General features: G+C 39.6%; 2 non-coding genes across 2 annotated transcripts; one reads left to right on the top strand and one right to left on the bottom strand.

Annotated features, from left to right (window-relative positions):
• The first annotated feature begins 996 nt into the window (after positions 1-996).
• LOC141699047 (small nucleolar RNA R71) lies at positions 997-1103 on the top strand. The gene has a single exon (XR_012565537.1). It is a non-coding gene; the product is annotated as a small nucleolar RNA R71 (small nucleolar RNA).
• An 8587-nt stretch (positions 1104-9690) lies between these two features.
• Positions 9691-9797, bottom strand: LOC141698881 (small nucleolar RNA R71). The gene has a single exon (XR_012565379.1). It is a non-coding gene; the product is annotated as a small nucleolar RNA R71 (small nucleolar RNA).
• Between the last annotated feature and the right edge of the window lie 10376 nt (positions 9798-20173).

Genomic DNA, 20173 nt, shown 5'->3' with positions numbered 1-20173 from the left:
ATGTGAAGTTTCTTGAACACCTCCAGAAACTTACAAAACTGCTTATCCAGCTTTTGTTGCTGCAATCTCTTAGGGAAAGGTGGTGGAGGATAGAGTTGTTTCTCCCCTGTATTACCCTCAGGCAGAGTGTGTTCAACAGTAGTCTTCCTTAGTTCCGCCGCTTTCTCCTTCTGCTTAAATTCTTCATCTCTAACTTCAGCTTCTCCTTCTTTTGCCTTTTCAGCATCAACAACTTTCCCAGACCTTAAGGTAATAGCCTTGACTTGCTCTTTAGCTTCCTTTCTGCCTGGTACTTCCGTGTCACTAGGAAGTGTTCCAGGTTGACGATTGAGCACTATATTGGCTATTTGACCGATTTGATTTTCCAAGGTCTTGATAGAAACCGCCTGACTCTTGCATAACAACTTAAGTTCCTCAAAATCAGCACTAGTAGGTGCAGTTGCACTTCCCTGTTGAGGATATGATTGCCTTTGAGCATACTGTTGTGGTTGCTGGAATCCAGGTGGAGTAAATTGTTTACTCACACCTTGCTGAATAGCATTCTGATTATTACTCCAGCTGAAATTTGGATGATTTCTGTTGTTAGGATGATAAGTAGTTGGCACAGGCTGCTGTTGTCGCTGATAATTGTTCACATACTGAACAGACTCGTTGACAAGAGAACACTGATCCATAGCATGAGAACCTGCATAAATCTCACATACCATAGCTATTTGATTAACTCCATATGTAGCTAGAGAATCAACCTTCATCGACAGCGCTTGGAGCTGCGCTGCAATAGCGGTGGCTGCATCGACTTCCAGAATACCTGCTACCTTCTCAGGCATCATCCTCTGAGTTGGGTTTTGGTGCTCATTTGCAGCCATAGTCTCGATAAGATTATAAGCCTCTGTATAGATTTTGGCCCACAAGGCGCCTCCAGCTGCTGCATCGAGCATGGGCCGAGATTGGGCCCCCAAACCATTATAGAAACCAGTGATCACCATCCAATCGGGCATTCCATGATGTGGACACTTTCTCAACATTTCCTTGTAGCGTTCCCAAGTTTCGCACATAGATTCTGTAGGTTGCTGCGCAAATTGAGTAAGAGCACTCCTCATAGCAGCAGTCTTTGCCATCGGATAAAACTTCACCAGAAACTTTTGCGCAACAACTTGCCAAGTAGTGATGGACCCAGCTGGCTCAGAATGTAACCAGTCCTTAGCTTTGTCCCTCAGTGAGAATGGGAAAAGCCTCAGCTTGATAGCCTCATCAATCACGCCATTATACTTGAAAGTGCTGCATATCTCGACAAAATTCCTTATGTGCATGTTGGGGTCTTCAGTCGCAGCACCTCCAAAAGAAACATAATTCTGCACCATTTGAATAGTGCCCGGCTTGATCTCAAAGGTGTTAGCTTTGAATAGCCAGATGAAGAATGCTTGACTGAATGTCATCAATTTTAGGCCGAGAAAAGTCCATAAGAGCTGGATCGGCCTGAACAATACGATCACCCATGATTACTGGTTCTTTCTGCTCACTTCCTGAATCCGAATTTTCAAAATCTATCTTCTCCGGAATATCAAGAACTTCGTCTGTCTCCTCAGCTGTATCTAAAGTCCTCTTGCGAGTACGAGAACGAGTTTGCATAAACGCTTGCTAAAGTACCTGAAACACAACCAGAAACAATAAGTAACAAATACGACCTAATCACTGAGTCCTAACGACTAATGATGGTAAGTACATAAACTAAACAAATACGCCGAGTCCCCGGCAGCGGCGCCAAAAACTTGTTAGGGCGATAACACGCGCTAATATTCACGCAAGTATACGCGTTCGCAAGTAATATAGAATACTTTCTAGTTCGTTCCCATAGAGACTCAGACTAATTATTGTTCAATTAAACTCACTCACCAATGTATGATTACTTCTCAATGTCAAGACACTAACACTTAGAATTGTTAACTAAATATTAACTACAATTAACTACTTAATTAATCACTTAATTAACACTTCGAATTAACAATATTAAAACACTCATGAGATCACAACTTCATTACTAATTCCTTCAATAGTTATTGTTATTACCCTTAGCATGCAACAGTGATGATATTAATCGAATAACACGAAACTGATAAAAGCCAACTTTCATTGTACTAATACCATTCTACCAAGCATCCATAATTGAGATAGAAGTTGAATAGGCATCAATTATGTTGAGTCCCTATATGTCTACATAAATTGACAACATAACGATTTAAGAACAAATTATTCCTTTTGATTACACAGGGCGAATAAAACGGTTATAGTTACCCACAAATCATGCGCATCATACATGATCCTATGCTAGCATGGCAAGTTCTAAACCTCGAGATCCACTGTCGCTTCACAAGAGATTAACACCCTATCTTATATGTTCGCGACGCACATAAGACGAATACGCACAACCAATACTAGATATCATACAATCATCACACACTAAGGTATCAAACAATTAACTAAAGAATTCCATAGTAAATCAGTTACGACCCCATGATCACGATTAGCCCATGATAGCACTTATCGTCATCATGGGTTCATATAAAAACATGATAAACAAACACATGAGAATAATAACTAAACTAATTATATTAAACCAGAGTACATCACAAGAGTAATTAGGTTCAAAACAAAGAAAACTAGCATCCACTTTACAATGAAATAAAGAATCACAAGAAAATATGCTTCCTCTTCATTGCGGTGTGCTAAAACGGTCTTCTTCCTTTTCTCCTTCGCTCCTTGCTTAATACAACGATCCAACCTTGTGAAAACGTCTCTAAATCTACTTATATAATAGTCCCATAAAACTCAGATTACCTAGAAGTTGGAATCCAAACAGAAGTAGAAGTCTAAAATAATTTATCAAAATTCCCGACCCTGCGCGGCCGCTCAGCATAGCTGAGCGGGCGCTCAGCTTTCTGCGCTGCAATCTGCCCCGTTCTTTCCTCTCGCAATGCTGAACACATACCCAGGCTTATTCTTGATGATTACCCCTCCAAAATGCAAGTAATACCCTGAAATGCATAAACACCAGAAAAACGCATCAAATACACAAAATACTTGATTTCAAGACACCAATTTAAGCTATTTTAAGACGTTCTAAGTGGTATAAAATTCCACTTATCAAACAACCAATCAAGCAAGACATTTAATTGTTTCTAAACATTGTGTTAGATCAAACATGAGGTTGATCATGACATTGCAGTCTGATCTAAAGCACAAAAAGAACAAGAAGCAAGAGGATGTGGAGATGATAAGAATCTTGGATAGATACCTTGTCAATGATGACACCATGCTGCCAAATACTCAATACAATTTAAGGAAAGATGAGGATGATGATGAGCAGAAGGATGACAAACAAAAGCCTTCTGGAACAAATCCAAGTCAAGCCTCTAAAGCAACTGGTAGCAAAGACAAGAGTCAAGTAGAGAAGAAGGAAGATGAAAAGAAGGATGATGAGAAGAAGAGAAGAATTGAGAGGAGAAGCAAGAAAAATCATGATGGCTCAGAACCACAACAAAACCTAAAAATCCAAACACAACTAGCTCAACCTTCAGCTCAACCTTCAAAGTCAACAATCTCAAACATCAAACAACCTCAAACCTTTATGCTTAAATTCCTATACAAGAAAATTGCTAACTCTTTTCTAAAAATTCGAATCACCACAAGCCAAAAATTTCTTAAGAAAATCTCAACCTTACCTTCTGTCAAACCATCACACAAAACTCATTTCAAGTCTGTTGGGAGAAAACCTAAGAAAGCTAAACCTACTGAAAAAGTTGAAGTTACTGAAAGGGCCATCTGCAATTATTTCAAACATAATGATTTTATACCCTTAAACCGGTGCAGTTCATATGAAGACTATTTTCAACAACTGGATGAGGAAATAGTTAGAGTCTGGGTTGTTACACTAAAGGAAGTAAAAATCTACTTTCAAGATGGGTCCTTCACTTTTCTAGGCAGCAATTTGATGGACATTCTCTCTCCAACAGAAATCAAGAGAGTGATAAGTTTGTTGAAAAATAAGGATACTGCTACAAGAGAATGGAGATCAGTTCTAGCTGAATGGTTAATTGCAAGAGAGGAAAGAAGAGCAAGAGGTATAGCAGAGTATGAGGAGAAAAGGAGAAAGTATGATGAAGAGATTGAAATGTACATCAAAAGATCAGAAGAACTTAAAGCTAAAGGGATGAGCAGAATTTCTAAAGATGGAAGATTTATGAATGTAAAAGCTGGCTCTTTCTCAAAATTCAGAATTGAAATGTTAGATGGTTATCCAAAGCAAGACAGACTCAAGTTGATAGAAGCTCTAACAGGGAACTGGAAATTCTTGTGTATTTAAAGGACCTCATTAGAGAAGAATCAAAAGTTCCAGTCTTTGTCTAATGCTTATAATTATCAAACTCAAAATCATCTAATGTACAATTGATGTAATTGTGTCAATTTTTATATTAGCCTTATTTTCCATTTTAATATGGGGTTAGTCTTGTTAACAAGCATGAATTTGTGTTAAGCAATCTTCTCACAAATTGGGGGAGATTGTTGTGCAAGACATGCATGTACTTTAACAAGACTAAGTCAAATTGACAATCCTAAGTAAGTTGTATTGTAATCTTAATTTGTATTTTGTACTTGTAACATTTAAAGTCTGTAAAAATGTCAAAAAGAGAAGACTGGAGTCTTTTTCTGTAAACAGCGTCAATCCTAAGATTTCTATCTGGAAGAAGATCACGAAGATCATGCCTCAGAAGAATTATGAAGAAGCTTGGAGTTGAATAAATCTGTTTTAAGAAAAATATTCACTGATTTAGTGTTATAGAGAACATAGGAAAGCTACTAGATAACTCAGAGATATCGACAAGTCAAATTAAAGACATGAAGATTGGAGATATCGACAATTCAATTCTTCACTAGAGAAATCAGAGTTATCGACAAGTCAACATTCATTAATGAACTCTGAGTTATCGATAAGTCAAATTCCACTAGAGAACTTAGAGATATCGACAAGCTAAAATTCACTAGAGAACTCTGAGTTATCGACAAGTCAAATTTGACTAGAGAACTCTGAGTTATCGACAAGTCAATAAGTCACTAGAAAACTCAGAGATATCGATAAGTCAAAATGAAGATATGAAGACTAGAGATCTCGATAAGTTAAATTCTCTTATAGAGAACTCAGAGACCTCTACAAATCAAATCAACTATGGAGTATTGGAGATCTCGATAAGTCATTATACTTATCGAGATGTCAAGATCTCTATATGCCTAACTGGATATCTCGAGATAAAATCTCAAAGAAAAAATTGCAGACCAGTTCAATATCCAAGATTAACAATCAACAAACAATCCAACCATTTGGATTGACAAGTCTACAAAAAGCAGCTTGAAGAGTGTGCAAGATCAAGGGTGAAGATTAACTGACAAAGGAATATTAAAGTTAACACAGTATGCAAAGATATGCTAAGCCATAAATGGAAGATATATTTTTCCTAAAATGGAAATGATAAATGACAGTTTACTAAAGTAAAAAGCATGTCTTATTATACACTATGTAAACCAGAAGTTAACACTGGTCCTTTGTTATTAGAAACAACTTAGATAAGGAATTCTTGTATTTCTCTCAAGTAGAAGCTAAGCTCTTTATCAAAAAAGAGCCTAGAAATTTTGTAGAAAAACTTTCTTAATTTTAATATAGAATTAAGTGAGTTTTGAAAGATCTGTGTTATTCATAGCTGCATGTTTAATTTCTGTTATAATACATCTTACTACAGGATTTGATTTACTTTGTTCAAAATCAAAATAGTTCGAGAAAAATATAAAAACACTAAAACACATTCACCTCCTGTGTGTAATTCATTACCTAACAAAGTCTACAAAGCTCAACTTAAAGCTTTGCATCTCATGAGTAAAGCTCTACAACATACTCTGGACAGTCATGAATACAGAATAAGAAGGATGGTGAGGGAGAGACTGGATGATCTTGTCCCTACTCAAGTTCAAATCAAGAACAAGTTTCAGACTTTTGTTGACCAAATGGCAAGGTTTGACATGACTACCATGGAGAAAAGCATTAAGAGTCTCAAACAGTCCTTTGTTGCTCTGCATAAAGTTATCCAGAATCACATCACTAGTACTAATGAGACAAGGCTCAAACTGGATCAACTGCATCAGGCTAGGTATACACCTTCAGCTCTGCTAATGGAAGGCATCAAGGAATCTATATAAGCTACTTTTGGTGCTTCTGTATCTTCAAATTCTCAACAACCTCCTTCCACATCAACACATCTCCAGATTCAACATCTACAACAGCAAGTTTCAACTCCCCAATCCTCAAATGACTCACTCACAGCTCAGGTTAATGCTCTCACTTCTCTAGTGCAGAGTCAACAAATGACATCAGGACCCTCGTAGATTCCCACAAACATCTCCAAATGCAGAATTCAGTTTCTTTGGGAGATATCATGGGTGCCTTGAATGTTCCTTTACCTGCTCTTCCTGAAGCTGTGAGCCCAGAATTTCCAACTCCACTACTCATGTCTGCCAACAAGACTAAGGGGGAGATAGAAGCTAGGATTAAACAGTCCAATGAAGCTGGTAAATCTATACAATATCAAGAGGATATAAAATCTACTACTCACTCTGGTTAAAGTTCTATGCAATTAAAACTCTCTCAAAGTGTAAGTAAAGACAGGATCCTGAAAGCTGCAGAACGACCCTATCAAGATAAGGAGTTCAATGAGCTACTGGAATTTCAAAGAGTCTCTCTGTCCAATAACTACATTAATTACAAGAGAGTTTTGGCCAACAACATTAATTTCTTAAGAGTGGTGATAGTGAAAGTTCATAACTTTTTGGAGAAATAGATAATAGCCAATGTTAATGACTCTGGTTTGGACAACTGTCTCCAGGTCTCTCTCTCAAATCTACAAAGAATGAGAGCATCTGAGCTGGATGTGATAATTGACAGAGTTAATCCAGTAATTCCAGAGGACACTCAACTGCACCAAGAACTCAAGCAAGCTCAGATAGCTGCTTTTCCTGAAGTCTATCTATATCCAAGCAAGGGGTGGCCTACATTTGTCCACAAACTAAGTAGTGCAAATACTCCACAGTACCAAACAACTGTGTAAGGGCAAATACAAGATTAATAATGACATTGGAGACTGATCAAAAGAGAAAGAACTTCAAAACAGCTGAAGATGTGGAAATGAATAGGATGCTGGGAAGATATCTACAGAATACAGAGACCATGTTGCCAACTACAAAGTTCAACTCAAAAGATGACAAGGATGATGATGAGAAGAAGCATGATGTGCAAAAACCTTCTGGCTCAAATCTAAGTCACTAATCTAAAGTAACTGGTAGCAAAGTAGAAGACAAGAAGCAGGGTGAAAAGAAGAGGGATGATAAGAAAAGGGGATATGAAAGAAGGAAGAAGAAGAAGGAAGATGGAAGATGGCAAGGGAACAAAAACAATATCCTACCAATCCAAATCCAAATCTCTCAATCCACTAAACCTACAAGCTCAAACACTCAACTACCCTTGACCCCTGATAAGTGGCATTTTATACCACTTAGAACGTCTTAAAATGGCTTAAATTGGAATCTTGAAATCAAGTATTTTGTGTATTTGATGCGTTTTTCTAGTGTTTATGCATTTCAGGGTATTAGTTGCATTTCGGGGGAGGAATCATCAAGAATAAGCCTTGGCATGTGTTCACCATTGCGAGAGGAAAGGAACGGGCAGATTACGGCGAAGAAACGGAGCAAACTTGGATTTTTTCCAGTGGAGGCCTGCGCGCCCGCGCAGCTATGCTAAGCGGCCGCGCAGCAACCTGCGCGCCCGCGCAGATATGCTGAGCGGCCGCGCAGGGTCGGGAATTTTGCTGAATTATTTTAGACTTCTACTTCTGTTTGGCTTCCAACTTCTATGTAATCTGAGTTTTATGGGACTATTATATAAGTAGATTTGAGATGTTTTCATGAGGATTAAGAAGAAGAAGATTGTGTTTTACGCAAGAAGCGAAGGAGATATGGAAGAAGACCGATTTAGCACACCGCAACAAAGAGGAAGCATATTTTCTTGTGATTCTTGTTTCGTTGTAACATTGGATGCTAGTTTTCTTGCTTTGACTTATTTACTCTTGTGACGTACTCTGTTTTAATATAATTAGTTTAGTTATTATTTTCTTGTGTTTGTTTATCATGATTTCATATGAACCCATGATGGCGATAAGTTCTATTATGGGCTAATCGTGATCATGGGGTTGCAACGGATTTATTATGGAATTCTTTAGTTAATTGTTTAATACTTTAGTGTGTGATGATTGCTTGATATCTAGTATTGGTTGTGCGTATTCGTCTTATGTACGTCGCGAACATATAAGATAGGGTGTTAATCTCTTGTGAAGCGACGGTGGATCTTGAGATTTAGAACTTGCCATGCTAGCATAGGTTCATGTACGTTGTGCATGATTAGTGGGTAACTCTAACAGTTTTATTTGCCCTATGTAATCAAAAAGGAATAACTTGTGCTTAAATCGTTGTGTTGTCAATTTCTATAGACATATAGGAACTCAACATAATTGATGACTATTCGACTTCTATCTTAATTATGGATGCTTGGTAGAATGGTATTAGTACAATGAAAGTTGGCTTTTATCAGTTTCGTATTATTCGATTAATATCATCATTGTCACATGCTAAAGGTAATAACAATGGCCATAGAAGGAAGTAATAATGAAGTTGTGATCTCATGAGTGTTTTATTATTGATAAATTGAAGTGTTAGTTAAGTGGTAATTAAGTAGTTAATTATAGTTAATATTTAATCAACAATTTTAAGTGTTATTATCTTAACATTGAGAAGTAATCATACATTGGTGAGTGAGTTTAATTAGACAATAATTTAGTCTGAGTCTCTGAGGGAACGAACTAGAAAATATTCTATATTACTTGCGAACACGTATACTTGCATGAATATTAGCGCGTGTTTTCGCCCTAATAAGTTTTTGGCGCCGCTGCCGGGGACTCGGCGTATTTGTTTAGTTTATGTACTTACCATCATTGGTCATTAGGACTCAGTGATTAGGACGTAGTAGTTACTTATTTTTTTCTGGTTGTGTTTCAGGTACTTTAGCAAGCGTTTATGCAAACTCGTTCTCGTGCTCGCAAGAGGACTTTAGATACAGCTGAGGAGACAGACGAAGTTCTTGATATTCCGGAGAAGTTAGATTTTGAGGATTCGGATTCAGGAACTGAGCAGAAAGAACCAGTAAACATGGGAGAGCGTATTGTTCAAGCTGATCCAGCTCTTATGGATTTTTCTCGGCCTAAAATTGATGACATTCAGTCAAGCATCCTTCATCCGACTATTCAAGCTAACACCTTTGATATCAAGCCGGGCACTATTCAGATGGTGCAGAATTCTGTTTCTTTTGGAGGAGCGGCAACTGAAGACCCCAACATGCACATAAGGAATTTTGTCGAGATCTGCAGCACTTTTAAGTATAATGGCGTGACTGATGAGGCTATCAAGTTGAGGCTTTTCCCATTCTCACTAAGGGACAAGGCTAAAGACTGGGTACATTCTGAACCAGCTGGGTCCATCACTACGTGGCAAGATCTTGCGCAAAAGTTTCTGGTGAAGTTTTATCCGATGGCAAAGACTGCTGCTATGAGGAGTGCTCTTACTCAGTTTGCGCAGCAACCTACAGAATCTATGTGCGAGGCTTGGGAACGCTACAAGGAAATGTTGAGAAAATGTCCACATCATGGAATGCCGAATTGGATGGTGATTACTGGTTTCTATAATGGTTTGGGGGCCCAATCTCGGCCCATGCTCGATGCAGCAGCTGGAGGCGCCTTATGGGCTAAAAGCTATACTGAGGCGTATAATCTTATCGAGACGATGGCTGCAAATGAGCATCAAAACCCAACTCAGAGGATGACGTCAGGCAAGGTAGCAGGTATTCTGGAAGTTGATGCAGCCACCGCTATTGCAGCCCAGCTCCAAGCGCTATCAATGAAGGTTGATTCTCTGGCTACGTATGGAGTTAATCAAATAGCTATGGTTTGTGAGCTTTGTGCAGGTTCTCATGCTACGGATCAGTGTTCTCTTGTAAACGAATCTGTTCAGTATGTGAATAATTATCAGCGACAACAGCAGCCTGTGCCAGCGACCTATCATCCTAACAACAGAAATCATCCAAATTTCAGCTGGGGGAATAATCAGAATGCTATTCAGCCACCATATCAGCAAGGAGTGAGTAAACAGTTTAACCCACCTGGATTTCAGCAACCACAGCAGTATGCTACAAGGCAATCATATCCTCAACAGGGAAGTGCAGCTGCACCTACTAGTGCTGATTTTGAGGAACTTAAGCTGTTGTGCAAGAGTCAGGCGGTTTCTATCAAGACCTTGGAAAATCAAATTGGTCAATTAGCCAATGCAGTGATCAATCGTCAACCTGGCACTCTTCCCAGTGACACGGAAGTACCAGGCAGGAAAGAAGCTAAAGAGCAAGTCAAGGCTATTATCTTAAGGTCTGGAAAAGTAGCTGATGCTGAAAAGGCAAAAGAAGTAGAAGCTGAAATTAGAGGTGAAGAATCTAAGTAAAAGGAGAAAGCGGCGGAACCAAGGAAGACTACTGTTGAACACACTCTGCCTGAGGCTAATACAGGGGAGAAACAGCTTTATCCTCCACCACCTTTTCCTAAGAGATTGCAGCAACAAAAGCTGGATAGACAGTTCGGGAAGTTTCTGGAGGTGTTCAAGAAACATCACATCAATATACCTTTCGCTGAGGCTCTGGAACAAATGCCTAGTTATACGAAGTTTATGAATACTATTCTTTCAAGGAAGGTGAAACTGGATGACCTTGAAACCGTTGCTCTCACGGAAGAATGCAGCGCTGTTCTGCAACAAAAGTTACCACCAAAATTGAAAGATCCAGGAAGCTTCACCATTCCTTGCACAATTGGCAATCTGACGTTTGACAAGTGCCTTTGTGATTTGGGAGCAAGCATTAATCTGATGCCGTTGTCGATCTTTAAAAAACTAGATCTGCCTGATCCAAAACCCACGTACATGTCACTACAATTGGCTGACCGTTCCATTACTTACCCAAGGGGCATAGTTGAGGATGTGCTCGTCAAAGTGGATAAGCTCTTCTTTCCAGCAGATTTTGTTATTCTGGATTTTGAGGAAGATAAGAAGATTCCCATAATCTTGGGGAGGCCTTTCTTGGCTACTGGCCGTACCTTGATAGATGTGCAAAAAGGTGAACTTACTATGCGGGTCCAAGATCAGGATGTGACCTTCAACGTATTCAAGGCAATGAAATTCCCTACAGAAGATGAGGAGTGCTTAAAAGTGGATGTGATTGATTCTGCGGTTACTTCGGAACTCGATCATATGCTAATGTCTGATGCATTGGAAAAGGCCTTAGTGGGGATTTTGACAGCGATGATGAAGATAGCAACGAGCAATTACAATATCTGAACGCTTCTCCCTGGAAGCGAAAGCTGGATATACCATTTGAATCTCTTGGTACTTCTGACCTCAAGAACGCTGAAGGGAAGCTCAAACCATCAATAGAGGAAGCACCTACCTTGGAGCTCAAGCCATTACCTGAACACTTGAGGTATGCTTTTTTAGGTGATTCATCTACGTTACCTGTTATTATTTCATCTGACCTTTCAGGTAGTGAGGAAGACAAGCTCTTAAGGATTTTGAGAGAATTCAAATCGGCTATAGGATGGACCATAGCAGACATCAAGGCGATAAGTCCTTCATATTGTATGCATAAAATTCTGCTAGAGGAAGGTAGTAAGCCAACTGTGGAACAGCAGCGAAGACTGAATCCCATCATGAAGGAGGTGGTGAAGAAAGAAATTTTGAAATGGCTAGATGCAGGCATCATTTATCCTATTTCTGACAGCTCGTGGGTGAGCCCCGTACAATGTGTACCTAAGAAGGGAGGTATCACTGTGGTTGCAAATGAAAAGAATGAGCTCATCCCTACTCGAACAGTTACAGGATGGAGAGTATGCATGGATTATAGAAAATTGAACAAAGCCACAAGGAAGGATCACTTCCCTCTTCCATTTATTGATCAGATGCTTGACAGATTGGCAGGACATGAGTATTTTTGTCTTCTGGATGGTTATTCCGGGTATAGTCAGATTTATATTGCACCAGAGGATCAGGAAAAAACTACCTTCACTTGTCCATTTGGCACATTTGCTTTTTGCAGAGTTTCGTTTGGGTTATATGGCGCACCGGCCACCTTTCAGAGATGTATGATGGCTATATTCTCTGACATGATTGGAAATAACGTCGAAGTGTTCATGGATGACTTCTCCGTCTTTGGACACTCATATGATGAATGTTTGAATAATCTGTGCGCCGTACTCAAAAGATGTGTGGAAACTAATTTGGTGCTTAATTGGGAGAAATGTCATTTTATGGTGCGTGAAGGCATTATCCTTGGGCATAAGGTCTCTAGCAAGGGTCTGGAGGTGGACAAGGCCAAGGTGGGAGTCATTGAAAATCTTCCCCCACCTAATTCTGTGAAAGGAATCCGTAGTTTTCTTGGTCATGCGGGTTTTTATCGGCGATTCATCAAGGACTTTTCAAAGATATCTAAGTCGTTGTGCAATTTGCTTGAGAAAGATGTGCCTTTCAAATTTGATGATGAATGTTTGGCAGCATTCGAGACTCTCAAGGAGAGTTTGATCACGGCACCAGTCATTACAGCACCAGATTGGACAGAACCATTTGAGATGATGTGTGATGCAAGTGATTATGCGGTAGGTGCAGTTCTGGGACAGCGCAAGAAAAATCTCTTCCATGTGGTCTACTATGCGAGTAAGACTTTAAATGGTGCCCAATTGAACTACACCACTACTGAGAAGGAGCTTTTGGCTATAGTCTTTGGCTTTGAGAAATTTCGATCTTATCTGCTTGGTAAGAAAGTAACAGTATTTACTGATCATGCAGCTATTCGCTATCTGGTTTCTAAGAAGGATTCGAAGCCGAGACTCATTCGTTGGGTGCTTTTACTTCAGGAATTTGAGTTAGAGATCAAAGATAGAAAAGGTACTGAGAATCAAGTAGCTGACCATCTCTCTAGGTTGGAGAATCCCGATTCTACTTCACAAGATAGGACGTTAATCAATGAATCTTTTCCGGATGAGCAGTTGTTTGCAATTCAGGAGGAAGAACCATGGTTTGCAGATATTGTAAACTATCTCGTCAGCAATATAATGCCTCTTAATTTGACATCCGCTCAAAAGAAGAAGTTTCTGCATGAGGTGAAGTGGTATATGTGGGATGAACCATATTTGTTTAGACAGGGAGCTGACCAGATCATCAGGAGATGTATCCCGTTCTGTGAGACGGAGGGGATATTACGAGACTGCCATTCCACGGTTTATGGGGGACACTATGGAGGTGAGAAGACGGCAGCTCGTATTCTGCAAGCAGGTTTTTTCTGGCCTACTTTGTTCAAGGATGCTCATCAGTTTGTTTTAAGGTGTGATTGTTGCCAAAGAGTGGGAAATTTGTCAAGGAAGGATGAAATGCCATTAAATGTGATGCTTGAAGTCGAGGTCTTTGATGTATGGGGAATCGATTTCATGGGGCCTTTTATCTCGTCTTGCAATAATCAGTACATCTTGCTGGCAGTCGATTATGTCTCAAAATGGGTCGAATTTAAAGCTTTACCGACAAATGATGCAAAGGCAGTACTAAATTTTCTTCATAAGCAAATTTTCACAAGGTTTGGAACACCTCGGGTAATCATAAGTGATGAAGGATCGCATTTTTGCAACCGTAAGTTCACTTCCATGATGCAGCGTTATAATGTGAATCATCGAGTAGCTACTGCCTATCATCCGCAAACAAATGGTCAAGCGGAAGTGTCTAACAGAGAGATAAAGCGCATTCTAGAGAAGGTTGTTTGTCCGTCAAGGAAGGATTGGTCTTTAAAGCTCGATGAAGCTGTTTGGGCTTACAGAACAGCATACAAAACTCCACTTGGGATGTCACCGTTCCAGTTGGTGTACGGTAAGGGAAGTCATCTACCTGCGGAGCTTGAGCATAAGGCCTACTGGGCATTGAAGAAGTTGAACCTGGATTTAGATGCAGCTGGTAAGAAAAGAATGCTTCAGCTTAATGAACTGGATGAATTTCGACTTCAAGCGTACGAAAATAACAAAATGTATAAGGAAAAGGTGAAGAGGTGGCACGATAGAAAGCTACATCCAAAGTTATTTGTGCCAGGGCAACAAGTTCTCTTATTCAACTCTCGGCTCCGACTTTTTCCTGGGAAGTTGAAATCAAGGTGGTCTGGACCTTTTATTGTCAAAACTGTGTTTCCACATGGAGCGGTGGAAATTTTTGAGAATGATCCGGACCAAGCATTCAAGGTTAACGGTCAGCGGTTGAAGCACTACTATGGGGACATGGCAAACCGAGAAGTGGTTAGTGCCATTTTGTTGACTACTTGAGCAGGGTACGAAACGTCAAGCTAATGACGAAAAAGAAGCGCTGCGTGGGAGGCAACCCATGAATTATTGTTACAGGAACCCTTAGAAGTTAATAACCTATCCAAAAACACAAAAAAATCAGAAAACAGGGGCTGAAAAAAAAAATCCAGTGACCCCCTGCGCGCCCCGCAGCTAAGCTGAGCGGCCGCGCAACAAGCTGAGCGCCCGCGCAGCTATGCTGAGCGGCCGCGCAGGGGTCGGGGACCAGAAATTTTTTTTACAGTTCAGAAAAAAAAAAAAAACCAAACAAAAACAAACACAAAAACAGTTTTAGCCCATAAACCCACGATTTGTTCCCACTACCCCATCATTTTATCCCTTAATTCCCAAACCCTAATCTAATCCACACCCTATATATACATACACCTATCCTACATATCTCCCACAAAACTTCCTACACTTAAACCCTCTCACAAACATCAAATATCAGTTCTTACACGATTTTATTCACGAATCAATGGCACCCAAGAGAGCACGCACTATTGACAGCAGCAGCACAGTTCCTACTGCTGATTCATCGAGGGGTACTGCTGCAAGGCCTCGGTTAACTGACAGAGCCGCGGAGGAGGAGTACACTAGGCTGTTGGGTAAGCCGATTCTGAAGGAGAGGGGGTTTTTACCATCGGGGAGGGATGGTGAGTTGTTGCCCATGATTGCAGAGAAGGGGTGGATAGCTTTTTGTGAGTCACCCGAAGCAGTACCGATGAGCGTTGTTCGCGAGTTCTACGCGCATGCGAAGGCTGAAAAGAATGGGTTTTCTGTGGTCCGTGGGCTGACGGTTGATTATCATCCTGCGGCGATTCGCCGTGTGATTGGACAGCGAGAGAGGAAGCCCGAGGAGGAGAACTGGAATGAAAAGACTGCTGAGGATTTTGACTTGGATTTGATTTATGCAACTCTCTGTCGACCGGGAACAGTTTGGACCCGCAGTACAGGCAATAATGAGTATCGTCACTTTCCGGCGATCGCCATGAACAGGTATGCCCGTGCATGGAATGCATTTATTTGTGCTAATATTTTGCCTTCTTCGCATGCACACGAGGTCACAGTTGAGAGAGCACAGCTGTTATGGGGAATTCTGAATGAGGAGTACTATGTGGACCTTGGTGAGTTTATCTACCAAGGAATTCTGAAGTTTTTGAGGGGAGCAAAGCATATGAACATCCCTTATGCATCTACGGTTACGAAGCTATGCCGAGCAGTGGGAGTGAACTGGCCGGCTCATGAGCAGTTGCAGTTGCCAGCCGCTCCGATTGATTCTGGCACTCTGAATGGGATGGAGGAGTGGACCGGTGGTGAGCCTGAGGAGCATGGGCTGGGTTATCATCTTCCAGGAGGGCGTCCAGCACGAGGTGCTACTATGGCTAGGCCAGGGCGTGATGAGGCTGGTTCTTCGAGAGCTCAGGAGGGTGCTGGGATGGTTGATGTCCAGTATAGGAGGCTTTCACGGCGGATGGATGCCATGTATGAGACACAGAGCAGGTTTGCTCAGGAACTCACCCTTGCGTTAGGGACTGCTTTTCGAGGCCTTGGAGCTGATATCCAGTGGCCAGTTTTTGGTGAGGACTCTGCATACCCGCCGCCTGATACTCCACCCACTGAGGGTGATGATGATGATGACTCCGAGTAGGTATACCCTGTGTTCCTTTCTACTACTTTCACTGAGGACAGTGAAGATTTTTAGTTTGGGGGTGGTAGTTAAGGAATTTTGTGTGTGTGTCATTTAGTTGCATATTCATGATAGTTTAGTTCATATAGTTGCATAATTTATGCCATATAGTTTTTTTTTATGAATGTCATGTAGCTCATGCATTTACCATGATCCCTTTTGCAATGATTTATCGACTGAATTGTGATATTGATGTGAGTGTAGTGATAGCATTAAAGTGATATTAAGTTGTGTAGGTTGATATGCATGTTAGAAACAATTGTAAGTCCACTAAGTCTTAGAGAATGCGAAAGGGCTAGATTGTGTTATGATTTGGTTGTTTTCAAGGTCAATCTACTTATTATGCTTAGAATTCGATTATAGGTTCTTAGTGATAAAGACATGAAAAAGAAAAATTTTGGAGAAAAAAATATGGAAGTTGTTGCTAGTTGTGGCTAGGCGTCAAATGGCTAGTAGCCGGCTCGCGTATGTTGCGAGTAGTCTAGGGTTGAGCAAGATGAAGTGAAACGCACTTGCTCAGAAATTAAAAAAAAAAAAATTAAAAAAAAAAAAAATTTAAAATTTTTTCTTTTGGCATAATTGATCAAGAGTGGGCTCTTTGGTATTCGAGTTATTAAGTTCTTAGGGGACTTTGTGCCTAGCGACCTAAGGCTTTTAGAGTCTGGGATCCGCTAACCTAACGCTCGTTACATGGATATCATTGTATAAGTCTTTTGTGGACCTCACTCATTGCACGGTCAAATAAGCATTTGAGTTGTAAATAAAAAGCACGATTCCGTAGTAAGCTCCAGAGTTCTTGTAGTGTTGTATATCACTTTGTGCCTGGAATTTTTATTCTTTGTATAATCGTAGGATTGCCTTGAGGATAGTCTAGTCATAGTAATTGGTCTAGTTCTGAAGCATATCTGTTAAACATTTGCACACACCACGTTTCTGGCTGTATGTCCGTTTGCATGAGTTTATTGATCTTTAGTTGTCTAACTGCATTCGTTGAGATGTGGCAATTTGGTTGATTAATTGTAGTAAGGGGGATCGCTGCATTTTCATATAGATTGTATTCATGCATATTTTTATTTGTTTTTGAGTCTGTGACGCTTGAGGGCAAGCATCGATTTAAGTTTGGGGGTGTCATAAGTGGCATTTTATACCACTTAGAACGTCTTAAAATGGCTTAAATTGATGTCTTGAAATCAAGTATTTTGTGTATTTGATGCGTTTTTCTAGTGTTTATGCATTTCAGGGTATTAGTTGCATTTCGGGGTTGGAATCATCAAGAATAAGCCTTGGCATGTGTTCACCATTGCGAGAGGAAAGGAACGGGCAGATTACGGCGAAGAAACGGAGCAAACTTGGATTTTTTCCAGTGGAGGCCTGCGCGCCCGCGCAGCTATGCTAAGCGGCCGCGCAGCAACCTGCGCGCCCGCGCAGATATGCTGAGCGGCCGCGCAGGGTCGGGAATTTTGCTGAATTATTTTAGACTTCTACTTCTGTTTGGCTTCCAACTTCTATGTAATCTGAGTTTTATGGGACTATTATATAAGTAGATTTGAGACGTTTTCACGAGGATTAAGAAGAAGAAGATTGTGTTTTACGCAAGAAGCGAAGGAGATAAGGAAGAAGACCGATTTAGCACACCACAACGAAGAGGAAGCATATTTTCTTGTGATTCTTGTTTCGTTGTAACGTTGGATGCTAGTTTTCTTGCTTTGACTTATTTACTCTTGTGACGTACTCTGTTTTAATATAATTAGTTTAGTTATTATTTTCTTGTGTTTGTTTATCATGATTTCATATGAACCCATGATGGCGATAAGTTCTATTATGGGCTAATCGTGATCATGGGGTTGCAACGGATTTATTATGGAATTCTTTAGTTAATTGTTTAATACTTTAGTGTGTGATGATTGCTTGATATCTAGTATTGGTTGTGCGTATTCGTCTTATGTGCGTCGCGAACATATAAGATAGGGTGTTAATCTCTTGTGAAGCGACGGTGGATCTTGAGATTTAGAACTTGCCATGCTAGCATAGGTTCATGTACGTTGTGCATGATTAGTGGGTAACTCTAACAGTTTTATTTGCCCTATGTAATCAAAAAGGAATAACTTGTGCTTAAATCGTTGTGTTGTCAATTTCTGTAGACATATAGGAACTCAACATAATTGATGACTATTCGACTTCTATCTTAATTGTGGATGCTTGGTAGAATGGTATTAGTACAATGAAAGTTGGCTTTTATCAGTTTCGTGTTATTCGATTAATATCATCACTGTCACATGCTAAAGGTAATAACAATGGCTATAGAAGGAAGTAATAATGAAGTTGTGATCTCATGAGTGTTTTATTATTGATAAATTGAAGTGTTAGTTAAGTGGTAATTAAGTAGTTAATTATAGTTAATATTTAATCAACAATTTTAAGTGTTATTATCTTAACATTGAGAAGTAATCATACATTGGTGAGTGAGTTTAATTAGACAATAATTTAGTCTGAGTCTCTGAGGGAACGAACTAGAAAATATTCTATATTACTTGCGAACGCGTATACTTGCGTGAATATTAGCGCGTGTTTTCGCCCTAACAACCCCTAAGCCTAAACTTCTGTACAAACAAACTACAAACACTCTACTTTAAATACCAATCACCTCTAGCCAAACCACTCTAAAGAAAATCTCAAACCTACCTTCATTCAAGCCACCTATCAAATCTCATTTCAAAACTGTTGGGAGAAAACCAAAGAAGCTGCAAGTTGAAGAAAGGGCTATCTGGAATTGATTTGATCAAACTGATTTTCTACCATTAAACCGGTACATCACAGATGATGACTACTTTTAACAATTAGCTGAAGAAATGGTCAAAGTTTGGGTTGTATTATTGAGGGAAGTCAGAATTTATTATCAAGATGGCTCCTACACTTTACTTCGCAGGGATTTAATGGACACCCTTTCAACCACAGAAATCAAGAGGGTGATTAGCTTGATGAAGGATAAGGATACTAGGTACAAGAGCATGGAAGGTTGTGTTGTGTGTATGGATGAAAGTAAGATATGAAAGATGAGTAAAAGAAAATGCTGAAAAGGATGAAAGGGATAGGAAATATGTAGAAAAAATTGCATTATTTGAACAAAGATCAAATGAGCTCAAGGCAAAGGGGATGAACATAATTTCCAAGGATGGACATTTTCTGAACATAAAAGTTGGCAGATATTCAAGATTCAGAGTTTGTTACTTGAATGGATATTAACTGGATGATTGGCTCAAACTTGTGGAAGCTCTAAGAGGGACACAAATCATAGAGGAACTTCAATTACTTGTAAATCTAAAGGACCTCATTAGAAATAAATCAGGCTATGAGAATTTCATGTGATGAATATACATATCAAACGCATGTAATCAATCAGTGTATAAAAGTTGTATTTGTGCTTTGTCAATTTTATGTAATCTTTTATTATTTTATTGTAATTTGGGGTTAGTCTTATTACCATGCATGAATTTGTGATAAGCAATCTTCTCACAAATTGGGGGAGATTGTTGTGCAAGACATGCCCGTATCATAATAAGACTAAGTCACATTGACAACCCTAAGATTTAGTTGTATGATAGTCTAAATCTATATTTTGTATTGTATTACTTGAGTCTGTAAAAATGTTAAAGATCAGACTGGAGTATTTTTCCATAAACAGTCTCAAGCCTAAGAATAAACTCTGAAAGAAGATCAACAAGATCATGCCTCGGAGAAAATGTGAAGAAACTTGGAGTTGAATAAATTTGTTTTAGAAAAAATGTTATAAGTCAAGATATCTACAAGTCACAGACCAAGACATATAGAGAAGTCATTCAAGAACTCCAAAATGACTTATCGAGAAGTCTAAATTGGCTTATAGAGAAGGCCCGGAGATATCGATAAGACAAATGAAGATATGAAGATTGGAGAT

This window comes from Apium graveolens, chromosome 11, assembly GCF_009905375.1.
Source record: "Apium graveolens cultivar Ventura chromosome 11, ASM990537v1, whole genome shotgun sequence".
Classification (NCBI taxonomy): Eukaryota; Viridiplantae; Streptophyta; class Magnoliopsida; order Apiales; family Apiaceae; genus Apium; species Apium graveolens.
This window is presented reverse-complemented; position numbering and strand designations above follow the sequence as displayed.